Here is a 19,012-nt window from a genome sequence, read left to right as displayed (position 1 = left end):
ATTCATGGTTATATTTGCAGTGCCTGCACAGTGTGTGGTACAGAGTGGACACTACTAAAATGATTATAAATGATTAAATGCATGAATACATAATTATATTTAGGAAAATTATTTAGTAAAGAAATTTTAGGATTTCTTCATATGAATGATAGAAATAAAGCATGGAAGACTTCATTTTAAACACTATGTTTTGCTGATAACTTTGTCATCCTATCCCTAGAGAGTTAGAAGATGATGCTATTTCTCTAAATTGGGCATTTCTCTGTAATGCACATCTTGTATTCTGAACAACACAGACCTGTAGTCAGAAAGACAGTAATGGAAATAGAAATCCCAGCTCTTGAATAATAGGCTCAGATGTTTTTTAGGAAGAACAAATTCAATTGACTTATAGTTATACCATGTCTGTAATGATCTATCCAATATAAGACAGTCTTTCTGCAGATTGGTACAGAGTATTGGACATGTTTTTAGACTTGTAGTTTGTCATTCAGTTCAACATGAGGTAGACTGTGTAGATTGCTGTCAGAGATTGTTCTTGGTCACATTTTCTTTTCTTTTCTTTTCTTTTCTTTTTAAAAGATTTTATTTATTTATTCATGAGAGATACGGAGAGAAGGCAGAGACATAGGCAGAGGGAGAAGCAGGCTCCATGCAGAGAGCCAGATGTGGGACTCGATCCCAGAACTCTGGGATCATGCCCTGACCAGAAGGCAGACGCTCAACTACTGAGCCACCCAGGTGTCCCTCTTGGTCACATTTTCTTAAGTCAAATATTATTATGTTTTTAAATAATGAAATTACTTCTTTTAGTCTTGCATTTTTTTTTGCAGAAACTGATTTCTATACATAAAATTATTTTTTTTTCTTTTTGCTAGAATAGTGAATTTTTCATTGCCTTTCCACTCCCCTCTAGGGTCATCTATTTCCTTCTTACCAATCCATTAAATATTTGGTTATACCTCAGAGTCAGTAATTAAAAAGTATGAATTTTACTAACAGGAGATTTTTTTTAACTTGCCTTTCTGCAGTAGTCTGATGTTTTCCATAAAAGAGCAACCTTTGATTTAACAATGCAGAATCCTCTTGGAAAATTCATTAACAGATCTTCACTATATTCTGCTATTGCATTTCAGTGTCATTGCAAAGCCCTATGGGACCTGATGAGTTGTGAGTCATAAGTGCTATATTTTATAACCTTTGAAATTTTATGCTCCTAGCAAGGCTGTCCTCCTATTCTTTTTTTAAAAAAAGATATTATTTATTTATTTGACAGAGAGAGAGAGAAAGAGAGAGAGAGAGCAAGCTGGGGGAGCAGCAGAGGCAGAGGGAGAAGCAGGTTCCCCACTGAGCAGGGAGCCTGATGTGGAGCTCGATCCCAGGACCCTGGGATCATGACCCGAGCTGAAGGCAGACACCAACCAACTGAGCTACCCAGGCATCCCTATCCCCCTATTCTTAACAGTTACTTAACAGAGCTCAAGAGGGGTATAGACTATTCCATGTTCCTGGTTAAGTCAATATTCATCAAAACCATCTACCCTCTGACTTACCACTATAAATTACCTGATAACTGTCCCAAGGTGAAAAACTAACATAGAGCTTCTACTGAAGAGAGTAATTTCATCATGTCTCCCATTTCTGTGTACTTCAGTCAATGGACTTAAAAAGTCCAAGGTTCATAGGCATCTCTTATTACCCAGAGTCTCTTTTCCACATGGCTCTGCATATTCTATAAATGGGCCCTCATTTTTACTCTTAATTGGAAGCTAGCTTTCTTACAGACTTCTCAGGTGGTGAGAAGTCTGATAAGTTCAACTTTCCTCGTTGCTCCTTCCAGATATTGTTTCTTCAGCCACTATAAAAAGCCCAGTTTTGATTCTCATGTTGTCACCTTCTGTTCCAGTTATCTTCATTCCTAATGGCCACTTTCTTTCATTTATTGATGATAATAGCAACTGGTTCAAGATCTTTTTCTTCACCATCATTCCAATTCTTCTCAGAGTAATTTCAATTGCATGTATATCATCTATATAATACGTTCAATATTCTGACTTATTAATTTCTTGACCTGCCCACGTTGAGTGATTTTTTTTCTCTATTTATCTCAGCCATATACTCTAATGTATTCCAGGTCTTGCTGTGTGTGATAACTACAACTGATCTAAATTCTTTATTACAAGTATCCCTGTCTTTGCCAACCAACTCCATCTTTCCATCTTATTTTTCTAGCACCCTAAGTCCAACTACTCTTTCACCTGACTCAGAACTCCAATATATTCATTCTATTAGCATTTCACTGTCACCCATGTTATGTCCTCATTTCTTTTCTTACACAGAATTAAATGCCATGATTCACTATTATAATCACTCTTTTGCATATACTCATAATTCTTTTTTTTCTTTCTCCCTTCCTCTTGGCAAAATTCCAAAGCTTGTTAAATCAAACTCTCTGCCTACTCCAGATGTACATCAGAGCAACATTGCTGAAGAAAATACAGCCAAGCTGACTGGTCTCATTTCAGATTCTAAATCACAGAATTCAAATAAAACCCCAATGCTGCCCAATGCTTCTGTGACATTTTCATAATCAGTTTGTATCCTTATTCTTTAAGAATACTATTTCATATCTTATCCATTACATTTTAATCTTCCATTCCTCCTTCATCTTCACTCTCAGATGATGAGCTATCTTATTAATTCAACAAAATAAATGAAGTAATTTTATTTTATTTTATTTTATTTTTTTAAATGAAGTAATTTTAAAAGAACCTCTACATCTTCCTGCAAGTGAGCTGTAGGTATACCTCTGCAATTTGCCTTTTCTTATATTATAAGGAATGTAAGGTCATCTTATTTGTGCTCTGGATTCTATACCTCATCAGAATTAAGGCCTTATCCTTTAATTATCCTCCCACTCATTAAATAATTATTATTTTTTCACTGTACTGAATCGTGTCCATCACAATGTAAACATTATATATATCCCATTTTAAAACAACCATAATAAGTACAAACACTAAACCTTCATCTTTCCACAAGCTTTTCCTTTCTCTGTTTTTGGTTGTTGTTTTCTTTTTTTTTAAGATTTTATTTATTTATTCATGAGAGAGAGAGAGAGAGAGAGAGAGGCAGAGACACAGGCAGAGGGAGAAGCAGGCTCCATGGGGAGCCTGATGTGGAACTCCATCCGGGACTCCAGGATCATGCCCTGGGCCGAAGGTGGCACTAAACGCTGAGCCACCCAGGCTGCCCTCATATTCCTTCTTTAAGCATTTCTTCACTCACATTCTCCAGATTTTTTTTTTAACACAATTACCAGTCCTTTCCAGTATCTTTTGCTGGAAATTCCTCACCTTTTCAGTTCTTAAATTTTATAGTGGTCTGTATCTTAGGCCTGGAACCTGTTCTCTTCTCTCTGACCACTCACTCCCTAAGAGATCCTATCCATTGATATGCTTCAAATTATATCTGTGTGTTGTGGGCTTCCAACATGTAGCTCCAGACTCAACCCCTCTCTTAACTATTATAACTGAATTCCTTCTTATCATTTCTACTTGGATATCTAATAGGCACCTAATAGGCACCTAAATATATGAGATATTAAAGCAAGCTTATTAATTCTGCCTTTAAATCTCCTCATTTCTTCATCTTCCTTATTTGGGAATCGAGTTTTCTTAGACTCAAATGTGTGATTTCCAAATTTGCGTTGTCTCTTAAGTGTGAAATTAAGTGAAATGAGCCTAGTTGATATAATTTAAACTACAGTGTTATGGTAAATGAAACGAAATACAAGAAATAATAAGATAAAATTCATTCTAATTGTGAATATTTTTCTAAAATCAACCTATAGTCCAGTTGTTATTTCTTGTCAGTTAGTGAAATAGACACAAAATCCAGAACTAAAAATATTGTTATAAGTTCTGTTTACTTTCTATAATCTTCAAAGACATTTGAACTTCTTAGTAACCTAGATGCTATTATCACAATTCACATTAAGTGTATAGCTGAGGTCTTCTCCAGCTGAAGAGAATTATAGAAAGTAATATTATAGGAAATAGTGCATAATAGATTTTGGAGTTCATGAAAGCAATATTGTCACAGAAAAACTGCATAATTGCAGTGTTCTCCTGGGGTGAAATTTAATGCCTCCCATAAATTGTCTTTCTGTTTATTTATGGCAAAGTCTGTTGCCAAGGTAACAACTATACAGAACCATCATGTCCATATGGTATGACCAAATCTTCCACTTATAGTAGTGTCTTTTCTATCCAGCCCAATAGCACATAATCAATGGTCTCATACACAAAGTTTCTGTTTCCATTGATTGCTCAGCAACTGACTTTTAGTAGTGTGACTTTATTTCCTAGAACATTGGATTCAGTTCAATTCAAATACTCAGCTTGAATAAATGATGATTCTTAGTAAGAAAATTCTAAATATTATTGTGGTACAGAGACCTCAAAAATGAATCCCTGAATAATGAACTCTTAAATGTGTATTCAATAAAAATGATCATAAAAACTCTATCTATATCCCAAAATTGCTTTCACTGGGTTTAGTTCTTTAAGAAAGAGTTCCTTTTGTCTCACAAGTTGAATACTTGGTTTAATTACACTTTATTTTCACCATTTTCTACTCTACTCAACTTTGAAAGGTTAATAGATGCCAAGGGCAATTCTCCCTTCTCAAAGTTGAAAATCTTGACAGTGGCCATTCAAGAGAGTCTTCATAGAATTCTTTGGCACTATACTGACATATGAATACAAAGTTTTACTCCATTGTGGACGAACCAATCAATTAGAAGATAGAAAGAAAAATAAAAAAGTTTACTAATCAGTGATCACTGACATGAGATACCTGGACTTGCTTTCATTTCCATTATTTTCTATTCCTTGAGACATATGTTCATTGAAAGCTTTGTGCCATACCAAAAGAGTTAAGAAAATACTTAAAATTTTTTATGATATACTCAAATATATGCTTATTTATAGTGCCTTAAACAAGACACGTTGAAAGTTAAATTTATTTTTTTAAGACATCATTATATAGACTGTTGTTGCTTAGTGTAGTTAAGATCACTAAGCTCTAAGGTAGTCTTTGCTAACTTATTGCACAAATGAATCAATAAACAAGTATAGATATGGAGAATTGGGAAGTAATGTAGATGTCTGAATCACTGATGTAAATACATGCAGCTTTATTATTAGGTGTCTGAATGATCACCAGGCACAGAGCTGCCCATGAGTTGGCAGGTAGATTGCACTAACATCTGTAAATAGACAATTCTAATCATGTGTGATTTAGTGGCTTCCCAATCACTCATGTTATTTCAAATAGTTACGAGTATAAAATAAATTTAAAGATAAAAAATTACCAGAATATGGTGTAATATCACCTCTGACTTCTATTGATTACAAAGTCATAGACACCAGTAATACTACTCTGTGCTGTTACTACCTACCTTCATAACTGAAGGAAATGCTAAATTTCAGTAGAGGTTTTATGAAAATAAAAATTTCAGCCTTTTTCCATACTAGAACATATACCTTTCTCAATTCTCAGTTTAAGAACCTCTGATTTGGGACACCTGGGTGGCTCAGGAGTTGAGCATCTGCCTTTGGTTCAGAGCATGATCCCAGAGTCCCGGGACCAAGTCCCACATCAGGCTCCCTGCATGGAGCCTGCTTCCCCCTCTACTTATGTCTCTGCCTCTCTCTCTCTCTTTCATTAATAAATAAATAACATCCTTAAAAAAAAGAACCACTGATTTATGATGTTTGACAAATCAACTGAAAGATACCTAAGCAGGGCAAGTGTATGTTTCAGAAGGAGTACAGTCACCAGTGTTTATTAGGAGGCTGCTGAATGAATAATCCTGTTTAGGTACTATAGTGGACACAACACAGGGGTAGGAAACAATGCCTTTGCCCTTGAAGAGTTTATAATTAAATAGAGATGTAGCATATGCTGACATTACTTAACATTCCTAAATGCTTAAGGTCCATTTTAGATTTGAACAGGGAGTATTTACGAAGGGTATGCAAAGTCTAAGCCTACATAGAAAAGATGATCAGTTGCTACTGTCCTGTAAGTAGTAGAATTTTTTGTTAATTCTGTGGCAGGAGTGTAGACATTTTTCATATCTACAAGTGATACAGCTACCCCTAGAGATATACCAATACTTACTTAGGTCTACAACTGAGGTCCAAAGTCCAAAGAATATTTTTGAAACATAGATTTTGATAACTCTGGGATAATTGATATTATTTCTAAGAAATGATAGCTAGAAATGTCATTCATATTTGAAGACTTAAACAGGTTTACTTCCTATGTATTTGATTATAACTAGAATATATTTTATTCATATTTTTACGTTTCTTCTAAATAGGTTGCTTTTTGGTTAATCTAGATCTAAGAAAGCCCTTGGCTATGTGCAATGCTGGCTCAAGTCTTTACTACCCATTGAGTTTGGCATTTTGAGTTATCTAACTTGGATTTATATTAGCAAAGCTGTTTCATTTTCACCCAACACCAGCAACACAATAACAACAGTCCCTACCACCTACCCCCACAAAAAAAAACTATTACCATGAACAAGTTTAACACATTTTCCAGAGATGTCTAATTTACAATCAGGTTGTAGCTCAGCCAAAGCTTTGGGGAATGTGGCTCAATGATATAGTGTGACAAAAATGGATGAGAAACAGCTGCAGAACAGTGAGATCCTGTAATAAAGTAAAGTAATTTATTATTGGTTCTGAATTCAGAATCATCAGCAAACATTCATCAGGCATCTACCTTGTGCCTGCCATTATAGGTTTGAACACCAAACTTCTAAGGCCAGACCTGCACAGTGATGCTAGCCTGTGACCTCTAAGGGGCAGTTCAGGAAGAAAGATTCATAAGACCATTTAGAGGCAGAGCATTGCTAGAGAAATGTTAAACCAGAAAGAAGAAATTAAAGCAGTCAGTTCCACAAATAAGCACGGAACTACAACAAATGGGAGGTCAGAGAGACAAGCCCAGTTGATGTAGAGAGAAGCTGAGAAGGCAAAGCTGCAGACACCAGATTATGGTTTCTTTATTCATTACTTGTACAATTTATGTGTATTTGCCAGGGCCTAGACTTTTAACTGGGCCCAAAATGAATGACTGTTTCTGGAAGCCTGTGGGCCTGTGACCTTGCCGGTATTGATTTGCATGTGATGTTCTGCTTGGTGCTTTTGTTTCTGTGATGTTAGGAAGAGATTTGTTTTGATGCAAGAACACCAGCCAATAAGAGCAAGAGAGAAGATAAAAGGCATTGCCACGGTCTCATTTTTGAGTTGGTTTTGGTGGCATGGTATGGAGATGAGTTAACAGCATAAACATGAGCAGTGTTCCTAAATGACTTCATTTGACTATGGGAACAAGCATTAGTAATTCTAAGTTTTATGACAAGTACCTGAGGAGAGAGCCATCTGTTCCTTCCCTTCCCTGTATTACACATTGTGCTGTAGGGAAGCTTTGTCACAATGAATATAGTGTCCAGAGAAGAAGCGAGAATAGTGCTTCTATTGAGTGTATAGGAAACTACTACAGAAGTGAGACATAACTGAAAGTTGTTAGCCAACACTACTGTCAAGGTGGCTGAAGGAGAAAAACACCAAAAATAATGTCCCTGTTCACATCAACATATGTTTAGGTCTTAAAAATATAGGAGCTTATAAATAAAACGAATAGCTATTTATATATGTTGTGCTTTATACAATACTGCCTTCATATTCCTCTAATATGATATAAGACATTAAAAGGAGGCTTATTTTCTATTGTACTGTGTTATAGACTACCCTTCAGCTTTGGCATCCTCATATGGAACAGAGGGGGTAAGATATAGGACCTGATGGCCAAGGCCACAAACAGAGAAATACTGTGTTTGCTGGAGTAAACTGAGAGACTATGGCATTCTGAAGGCCAGTTTGATAAGTGATAGCTTCTGGCAGCAGCATAGTTGCTACAAGGTAAGTAGCACACCTTCTCCGGACTCTTGAGATATACCATGGTAAAGGACGGAGTGGGGAAGTGATACTTGTAGGGAGCTGGAGAGCCTGTTGCTGTGCTGTTCAAGCCTACCAAGCTAGATAGCAAAATTCGAGATTTATGTCTATGATATCCTTGGTAGGAACTGATGACACTTGAATCACGCATATGATATATCTGAATGGAAGTTAAAATACCATCAAAATTGCATAGTTCAGGATTGTAGCTTGTTGATGGCACAATTTGAATCAAGGATAAAAGTTAAAATGCCTAAAACTAATGGACTGCTTTTCCTTTAGGCAATTTTCCATGAAGCTTAATTGCAGATCATCTAAACTGGCAATTCAGGTCACATGCATTTGATTTGGTGAACAGTTGGTTTATTGAAGTTTGGATTGAAACCTTATGAAAATAAGATATCCTAGTCAAGATACATGTCTGAGTAGAGGGCCATCTCACATATGGTACAAGATACGACAAGGCTGTGTCTATGAGTAGGGCCAGTATTTCTTCAAAATGGAATTCGAAAGCTACTCAAATTCTGGACTATGGAGCAATCAAGACCTCAAAATTTGAAAAGTATTACACGAACATTTTAGCCTTGAAATGTCAGAAGCATTTCAAATACCCAATGCAGTCATTAAAAATTGTAAATATATTGCCCATGGTTGCCAAATTTTAAGTAATGGTAAGTTCAAGAAAAACAGGTTTCAAAATATATCTCCAGGTATTTAATTGATTTTACTTACTCCTCTGTAAATATATACTAATTGTTAGAAGATGGCTGCCAAAATGGTCATTTGTGTTTAAAAATTATTCTTTCTGACAATAATTAGCTAGAAGAATAGTCTTTATTGAAACCACTTCTAAATTTGGCAGTAAAATCATGTCATCAGCATGCCTTTTTTTTAAGGAAGAGATGACAGAAAATGACAATTTTCCACCCAATCAGGAGCATCCAACCCAAGCATGATAGGGCTAGGCATATTATAACACAATAATAAAATCTGATTTCATGATTTCCAATGAACTTCCACTGAAATGAATTTAATCAAAGCTTTCCAATAAAATTGATATATCTGTTGGGTGATAAATGGTTCAAAGGACATGACTAATTTTTCAGTCACTTTCAATAGGGTTTCATCCAACTCACCAAACGATTCTCATTTACGTGATCAAGAAACACAGAAACTATTTTTTTAAGATTTTATTTATTTATTCATGAGAGAGAGAGAGAGAGAGAGAGAGGCAGAGACACAGGCAGAGGGAGAAGCAGACTCCAGAAGCAGGGAGCATGATGTGGGACTTGATCCCTGGACTCCAGGATCACGTCTGGGCTGAAGGCAGGCGCCAAACCGCTGAGTCACCCAGGGATCCCCAGAAACATTTTTTTAAAAGTCAAACTTTTAAAAAAAATCAAGACATGTAAATACATATAAACACAGATCTCAAGCCCTTCTAGTGATCAAAATATATAGGCAGAGTTTATACAATTTATAAGGGACACACACAAGATTTAGAGGGACATGTTACTTTCATAGGTCATAAGCAGCTATTTGGGTGAGCTTGACAGACATCAGTGTGGCCATTTTTTTATGTCAAGACTTATTTCTTAAATTTTAACTGAAAAATAAATATATTTAAAATTCAAACATGATTTAAAAATGAATAATAAGGAGTCATTAATATTAAAACTTATTAGAAAAGCTGTTTTTTTCAGAACCCTTTCTCTTTTGGATACTATCCAGATGTGTTCCAGATGAGGTATCTTAGTAATTAGAGGGACAGTCTGGTGAATTTACTAAATTTGAAAGAATCCAAACACTGGCATTTTCATGTGGCTTGGCCTAAGCTGAAATGGAGCAGCTGTTTGAGAAGTTTGAACTGAATCTAGCAAGCTGGCATCATCTCATCTAAACAGTGACATATTCAAGCCAGTTCTTGAAACCAGTAGCCTGAATGATTTCTAGATTGAGTCATTTCTTTGCACTAAGAATAGTGGCTATCACTCCATTTTCCTTATCATCTGAAAGTGTATTAAGAAGCTTAATAATACCATTTGGTTTCTTAGGGAAGTTATATGAGGGTGCTAGGTTGAGGATCTTTCACAAGGCAGACATTTCTGTTCAGTCTCACTTCCTGTGTTATAGCATTAATATAAGCTTGGTCTGATATCCCACTACTATATATGCTATATTTTACAGGTTTTAGCATATAAAGCTATTTATATGAGCATTAAATGTTGAGAAATGATATGACTTAATATTATTTCAAGGGACTAAGCATGCTACATTCCAGGAGAGAAAAAAAAAATTGCTCTGATAAGGATTAACCCCTAAGTTTCCTGACCTGTGTGCTGTTGAAAAAAAAAATTAATCTTGAGAACTAATTGCATGAAATTGAGGTTTTTATAGGTCACTAGTAAAATATTGAATATTATGTATATAATCTATATTTTTCTTAGAGAAATTAAACATTTTCAGGAAGATTTTTTTTCAAAATAATCCAGAACAATGTTTTTTGACCAAACAAGGTTTTTGACTAATATGATAATGAGTCCCTTGATTTTTCTTTCTTTTTCTTAAACTTTTTTTAGTTTTTATTTAAATTCCAGTTAGTTAATATACAGTGTAATATTAGTGTCAGGTGTATAATATAGTTATTCAACACTTCCATGCTTTTTCTCTGATATACTCCTTGATTAGAACTCAAGAAATAGGAATCTTAGAAATTCCAATGGACACAGACTAAAAACAAAACAAACAACAACAAAACCTGTAATCCCTAATCAAAATACCAGGAAAGAGAAAAACTATCAAAATGAAAAACTTGTATTAATAACCATTCTACTCAGGCAAAATGCCACGGAAAAGGCCATGTCTTGACTCCCATCCATTCTAGTGAGGACATGTGGAGACCCAAACTTTTTGCTAGCGTAGTGAACATAAAATTACGAGAGTGGGGCTTCTAACCTCACCAGGTGTTCTAAAACCACACCACGAGGGTCATTGGAGACCATGTCAGGAATCGGGACTTCCACCCACAGCCAGCATTCTTGCTTCATTCACATCCAGCACGCTTGCTCCATCCTATCCACTCCTCACTGGGGTTGTGTCAGAAGCAGCCTGGTGGAGATTCAGAACTTTCACTACCACTTAGCACTAATGAGAACACCCTTCACCCCTGTGGTTTCAGCAGAGGCCATATGTTCTATACATCACTAAGTGAGTAATCAGAAAGTCAGAATGATTATATGGCTAAAAGATTAGACTATTATCTGTATAGGCGAGATATATTCACATTATGACAAGTCTACATTATTTTTTAAAAAGTATTCAAACTTAAGTTTTAGGAATGAGAGAGAGGTCTGAAAGAAATATCAGAATTAAGTCAATTTGTTCTTTTACTAAAAGAAAAGAAGAGTCACAGAATTTTTATTGGCTGTCTAATGCAATTTCTTTCAATCCATCAAAAATATGTGACTATATTATAACTTCCCTTTAGTGAGTATAATAATCTCAGCATTGCCATAAAATATGTCATTACATCTTACAAAACATTGAAACTTGTGGTAATTTTCCCTTATGTCATACTCATTTTTCTTAATGTGCTGTGAAGTCCAGGAAAGCTTTCCAAAGTTAAAAAGCACTGGAGAATATCATATGGCTATAAGTACTTCTAATATTGCTAGTATGCTGCATGGAGGATCTATTTTCAAAAATTAAATATTCCCTTAGCAGCTTCAATTGAATCATTGGCTGAGTTAACCACTATGATCAGTGAAATATGTTGCTTCTATGAGTAATGTTGAGATTGGATAGGATTAATTAGTTGGATGGCTATGGATAGGGACAGGACAAGTTTTACAAAGCTTGAGTAAAATGTTAAAGTCCACACAATGATGATGAGAATGATGAGCAGCACAGGGGAAAGAGAGCTTTAACCAATAATGCTATTGGCTGCTCAGTTAGAATTCTATGAAAGGGAATAATCCCTACTCTGGCCAGCCTATGAAGGGGAGAAACAGCAAAAGAGATAGTAAATCGATACCATTCTGCAAAAAGCCAGAGCATTAGAATGGGGATTGCAGAAAGAGACTCTGAAGGATGTAGGATTTATAAGGATTAGAGAATCAACAGAGCCTAAAGGACAACCCCCCAGCTAAGAAATACTTGGAAACGGGCGTAAAGTGGACAGACAGATTGATGGAATCTTGGTGGTGGGAACTGATGAGCCGTATGTGTCAATAACTATTCCTTAGGCTAATCTATCCTTGCCTTTTCTGATAGTTACTATTGTTACTTATTCTGCAGTTTCCTTGGAAATTTCTCACTTTCCATTTGGTGACAGAGCAGGTTGTTACTATTTTGTTTGTTTGTTAAAGATGTTATTTATTTATTTGAGAGAGAGAGAGAGAGAGAGAAAGCACAAAGGGGAGAATTACTCCATAAAGAATTACTTGAGGGTGGGACAGCCCAGGTGGCTCAGCAGTTTAGCGCCACCTTCAGCCCAGGGCCTGATCCTGGAGACCTGGGATGGAGTCCCATGTCCCTGCATGGAGCCTGCTTCTCCCTCTGCCTGCCTCTCTCTCTCTCTCTCTCTTTCTCTCCCTCTCAATAAATAAATAAAAATCTTTAAAAAAATTACTTGAGGGTTTCAAGACTGCCTCACTGTGGTCTCTAGTCATTTATAGGAAAACTCAGAAATTTGTTCTGCTAGTTATTCAAAATGCAGATGCTTTCTAGTAGCCTCCAGAACTAAAAACCAAAGCAAAACTCATACTTTGGCTTTGTTAAAATTATTTGCTTCACAAATACATAAGGCCTCAATAGACAAATTGCAATATTGCTTATCTAAGATAAAAATATTCAGGACACATGTTGTCAGCTATAGGCTACAGAGTATTACAATACAAAGTATTACAATATGGGAATAAACCCATTTTGCAGATAAAAATAGGTGCTACTACTACTACTACTACTACACACACACACACACACACATACAAAACAAAACAAACCCAAAAACTTAGTTAATTTGGGGGACTAGTACAACATTATAGACAAGATTCCAGCTTTTGCAGAGTTGACCGAATGATAGAGCAATTATATGAAAATTCTTTCTAGAATATGGTTCGGTCCCTAGGATCTACAGAGGCTTTTGAACAACTGAAAATGGCTACAGCCTCTCTTCCAGCTCTGAGAATTTCAAAATTTGAAAAACCCAACCTGAATTACTTGATATTCCTGTTTAGATTCCATATTTGATGGTGTTTAGTGATGTATCATGTACTTGGGATAAAATGACCACCTTAATACCTCCTATGCTGAAGTGATTTATTGTATATATTTATTACAAATAAATATATGTTTGGAATGTCATGCACAATTTTAAAAGTAGAGTTTTAATTTCAATGAGAACTAAAAATAACTAGTGAAGAATTGATAGTTGATTTGTTAGAAATTTTAAAAGTGCCTGCTCAGATATTAATGGTTTATTTTGCTGACAGAGCTATAAAAGCTGCTGTTAAAAAAATGGCAGACTGAATTTCAAAGCTCTACTCTTAACATAAGAAGAAAGCCTTGCTTGTTTTCAAAAACATGCTTCACAAAATGAAGGAGACAAGTTGATTATAAGAAGGACTAGAAGAAATGTAGTTGGACCATGGGAATTACCTAATGAAGTAATTTCTATCCATAGTCCTGATTTGCTTGGTTAATGTTGTTGTGGTATCAGCAAAATCATTTGAATAAAAGAGAATCTTAAAGGCACGAGGCTCTTACTATGCCTACTCAAAAGATGAAATGATTCAAAATGTATTTAAAAGATGTATTTTTTGTCAGAAGAATTCTTTATAGACCACTCTCAAGATCAATGCAGGAATCCCCAGCCAACTCTTCCAGTAACCTGGTGGCAGTTGGCTTTTATAGAATTCATCCCTGTGGAAAGTAAGAGATCTTCTCTACTGGTGTATATTATACTTGGCTGGCCTGAAGTCTTTACCTCCTAAAAAAATGATTCTAAGGCCATTCTTTCATTATGTGAAATTCTCATTTTTGGGATACTAGAGCACATTGACTAGGATTAAAAAAGTTATTTTATTTCTACGGTTGTCCAGGAATTATGTAAGTATTTGTAGATTCCTATAAACCTCAGGCCTCTGAAAAAGTAGAGTGAATGAGTCAAACTGTAAAAAAAAAACCTCCTTGGCTAAGATTTAGCAATCTATTGGGTTAAGATGGGGCTTTACCACTAGCTGTCCTAAAAAATGAAATGACACCTGCATACAAGCATAATATATCTTCCATTAAATTTATGTTTGTCAGGTCTGTGAATTTGGGTCTGAGACCATGTCTTGTGCCTAATTTAACAGAATCTTCCTATAATCATGTTCAATATATAGCAGGATTTTTTTCTGTTTCCTAAAAACCCTGAGACTTAAAGTCAAAAGGAACTGGGAGTACCTGCCAAAGGAAGTCAGCTACTCTGATCGACTAAGGGAGTAAAGGTGTTCTTACATGAATATGTTCCAAAGGAAAGGACTGTCACCACATTGACAGGGACCCTTCCAAATGTGTATCTCTCATTAGGATTTCCTATCAAATATTATGGTTCATTAATAGTTTCTTCATGTTTTGATGTAATTTAAAAACACATGTCATTTCTATTATAATTAGTATTGCCCAGGAACACAGTTGACAAAGATACTCCTTTTTTTTTTTGGTCACTAGAGGCAACAAAGCTAGAGAGTAAACCAAAGGTCAATTTTTCACACAGCAACCAGAAAGATTTTAGTCCTTTTCCACTCTGACTATGGCAATTTAGGTTTGAAATCATCTAGTTTGTCTTGGTTTCCTCAAACCAAAGATTTGAGGGTAAAAAAAGTAGTCATTTAATACCATCACAATCTAAACCACTTAAAATAGAACTTGCATTTGAAAATTATTTGGCCACATGGCTGTCATATAATTTTTAGTGGATACCTGTATACCACTGTGTTGCTCAAATCCTCACTTCTCCATACCTCCATTTCTCCATTTCTCATGCCATTCCCCATCTTCTCTTCTGCGAAGTTTTTTTTTTAATTTCTTAAAGAGAGATGTATAGTCATATCATTATTATTTCCAAACTGAACTATGTTGTCAGTTGAGGGTGGGGAATCATCTTTCAAAAATTCAAAATGCTTTACTAAATAAAAGAATTTCCTGTTAGAAGAATGAATGCTTCTACTTAGAAGGCAGGAAGAAGTTTAATTTCCAAGCCTACTCTTCCTCCCTTCCTCTCCCCCCTCCATTTCTAAATTTTTTACCTTACTTTGTCACTACCCAGGTTCCAATTTTCTAGTTTCTTTTTCTAGTTTTAAAATCACTTTTTTCTTAGAACATTCACCTTGGACTGAGTTTTTTCTTAGAGTGATTGGCGTTGATTTCTTACTGTCCTATTTTGGTAAGGCTTTGGTGTATCCAGTTAATTTCTTAAAAAGCTGTGTTCCCTGTTTCAGTACTTATAGCTTATGAAATACCATGGAGTGTCTTTTCTAGAGACTATCTGGCTCATGAAACATATGATGATATGGACTCTGGACAATTAAGTGAACTTGGGTAGAGTTATCCCAATAGTTATATAAGCTTACTTCATAGCATAAGAATATTTAAGTAAAACCTAAATTTTCCAGATTGCAACCTATCTAGTACAATCATGGTTGTCATGGATATTATAAGGGACATTCTAGCATTCATTAGAGAAAGGGAAAGACTCTGTTAAAAACACAAGTTCTAGAGCTTTCCTGTCCTAAATTTAGTGACCTACAACCAATTTTTCATTTTACCAAATAATTGTGTGTATAAATTTTCATTATAATTTTATAAAATGGAAGATTTTTTTTAAAGATTTTGTTTATTTATTCATGAGAGATACAGAGAGAGAGAGAAGCAGAGACACAGGCAGAGGCAGATGCAGGCTCCCTGCAGGGAGCCTGACGTGGGACTCGATCCCGGGTCTCCAGGATCACGCTCTGGGCCAAAGGCAGGTGCTAAACCGCTGAGCTGCCCAGGGATCCCTGGAAGATGTTTTAATATAAAAGCAAGAAAGCATGGAATAAAAAGATGAGCAAACTTAATTTTATGAAATGTTTACCACCTTGTTCTAATTTTTCTCATTTTCCCCATGGCCCCAACAAAGTTTATCATGGAGGGGCAGCCTGGGTGGTTCAGCGGTTTAGCACTGCCTTTAGCCCAGGGTGTGATCCTGGAGACCTGGGATCGAGTCCCACATGAGGCTCCCTACATGGAGCCTGCTTCTCTCTCTGCCTGTGTCTCTGCTTCTCTCTGTGTCTCTCTCATGCATAAATAAATACAATCTTTTTTTAAAAAAGTTTATCATGGAGAAGTCATTGTCGACAGCATTTGGAATTATAAGCAAATGACTTTTAAGTCCTCATTGTCCTATCCTTGTGATATTATGACCCTGTAACTATCAATACAGCAACAAGATGGAAGAGAAGGCAAGGATGCTTAGGACTTAAAGTTGCCATGAATGGTTGTGCTGATAGCACAAATCAATAGAGATAGAAGTGTCTTTTGTTGTTGCACTTGTTAGAAAATGAAAGATAATAGGTAATCCAGCAAGATCTCTTCTTTTTCCAAATAGAAATTAACAAGATGATTCTAAAATTTCTATAAAAATATAATGAACACGGGAAGCCAAATAATCTTGAAAAAGAAGAACAAATTGAAGGAACTAACTAACCTGACAAATAATAAAAATAAAGTAGTCAAGACAGTGTAGTGTTCACACAAGGATAGATTTCAGAAATGGACTCATAAAGGGGATCCCTGGTGGCTCAGTGGTTTGGCACCTGCCTTTGCCCCAGGGTGTGATCCTGGAGACCTGGAATCGAGTCCCATATCAGGCTCCTTGCATGGATCCTGCTTCTCCATCTGCCTGCATCCCTGCCTCTCTCTCTCTCTCTCTGTGTCTAATGAGTAAATAAATAAAATCTTTAAAAAAAATAAATGGACTCATACACAGTCAACTGATTTTAGACAAAGATCCATAGCAATTCAATGGAAAAAATGGTGTTGAGAAAATTGAACAGTAACACATACAGAAGAATGAAACTGGACCACTTTCTTATACCATACACAAAAATAAATTTAAAGTCGATTAAATGCCAAAACGTAAGACAGGAAACTGTTAAAATCCTGGAGGAGAACACAGGCAGCAACCTCTTTGACCTTGGCCGTAGCTACTTCTTACTAGACAAGTCACCACAGGCAAGGGAAACAAAAGCAAAAATGAAGTAGTGGGACTTCATCAAGATAAAAAGCTTCTGCACAGCAAAAGAAACAATCAATAAAACTAAAAGGCAGCTTGCAGAATGGAGAAGATATTTGCAAATGACATATCTGATAAAGGGTTAGTATCCTAAATCTATTAAGGACTTATCAAACTCAATACCTAAAAAACAAATAACCCAGTTTAGAAATGGGCAGAAAACATGAGTAGACAACTTTTCCAAAAAAGACGTCCAGATGGCTAATAGACACATGAAAAGATGCTCAATATAACTCATCATCAGCGAAATACAAATCAAAACCATGATGAGATGCCATCTCACACCTGCCAGGATGGCTAAAATTAACAACATAAGAAACAACACGTGTTGGTGAGGATGTGGAAAAAGGGGAACCCTCTTGCACTCTTGGTGGGAATGCAAACTAGTGCAGCACTCTGGAGAACAGTTTGGAGGTTCCTCAAAATGTTGAAAATAGAACTGCCCTACGATCCAGCAATTGCACTACTAGATATTTACCCAAAGGATACAAAAATACAGATTTGAAATGATACATGCACCTTGATGCTTATAGCAAGCATTATCAACAATAGCCAAATTATGAAGAGAGCCCAAATGTCCATTGACTGATAATGGCTAAAGAAGATGTTATATATATAAATACTTATATATTTATATGTATAAATAATATTGATATTATATACATAATAAATAGTGAACGTATAGGAAGGGAAAGAGAAAAAAAGGAGAGAGTGAAACAAGCCACATGAGACCCTTAATGATAGAGAACAAACTGAGGGTTGATAGAGAGAGGTAGGTGGGGGATGGGCTACAGAGATATTAAGTAGGGCACTTGTTATGATGAGTACTGAGTGTTGTGTGTAAATGATAAATCACCAAGTTCTGTTCGAGACTGTACCTAAAATTTAAATTAAAAAAAAAAAAAAACAACCTTGGAGTACTTGGGTGGCTCAGTTGGTTAAGCATCTGACAGCTTGTCCTTCTCCCTCTTCTTCAGTCTCTGGCCCCACTGTGCTCTCTCTGTCAAGTAAATAAATAAAATATTTTTTAAAAACACATAAGATACCACTGTTGAACCACTAGAATGATTAAAATTTTTTAAAAAGAATGAAAATATCAAGTATTGGCAAGGTTGTAGAGCAATTGGAACTCTGAAACATTCTGATGAAAGTATAAAATGGGGGGATCCCTGGGTGGCTCAGCGGTTTAGCACCTGCCTTTGGCCCAGGGCGCGATCCTGGAGTCTCGGGATCAAGTCCCATGTCAGGCTCCCGGCATGGAGACTGCTTCTCCCTCCTCCTGTGTCTCTGCCTCTCTCTCTCTCTCTGACTCTCTCTCTCTGTCTATCATAAATAAATAAAATAAATCTTAAAAAAAAGAAAATATAAAATGGTAAAACCACTAAGTTACAAATAAGAAAATGTGGAAGAATAGATCATATGCAATGGAGATAATCAGTTGAAACACATGCCTAGAGAGAAAAAGATAAATAAATAGATAGTAGATATTATGTAGGTGTGAATGAATATTTGAGTATGTATATTTGTGTCTGTGTTTCCTAAGAAGATCTAGAAGCATTAGTTATACACTTAAAAAAAAACAATTAAAAGGACCACACTAAATGCCCAGACCTTGGTTTCTAGGTATTATTCCTCACTGAAAGGAATCTGAACC

At 35.9% G+C, this 19,012-nt stretch overlaps 1 long non-coding RNA gene across 12 annotated transcripts in view; it reads left to right on the top strand.

Annotated features, from left to right (window-relative positions):
* The window catches only part of LOC144288544 (uncharacterized), a 493,091-nt gene that overhangs the window by 344,704 nt on the left and 129,375 nt on the right, over positions 1-19,012 (top strand). The window contains exon 1 of one of the 12 annotated variants that reach the window (XR_013356481.1): positions 13,994-14,524. The exons of the other annotated variants lie outside the window; for them this stretch is intronic. This is a non-coding gene — a long non-coding RNA (uncharacterized LOC144288544). Of the gene's footprint in view, positions 1-13,993; positions 14,525-19,012 lie in introns of those variants that run through there. 12 annotated transcript variants of the gene reach the window in all.

Source organism: Canis aureus, chromosome 18, assembly GCF_053574225.1.
Source record: "Canis aureus isolate CA01 chromosome 18, VMU_Caureus_v.1.0, whole genome shotgun sequence".
NCBI classification, from domain to species: Eukaryota; Metazoa; Chordata; class Mammalia; order Carnivora; family Canidae; genus Canis; species Canis aureus.
Note: the sequence above shows the minus strand (reverse complement) of the source record. Positions and strands in the feature narration are given on the sequence as shown.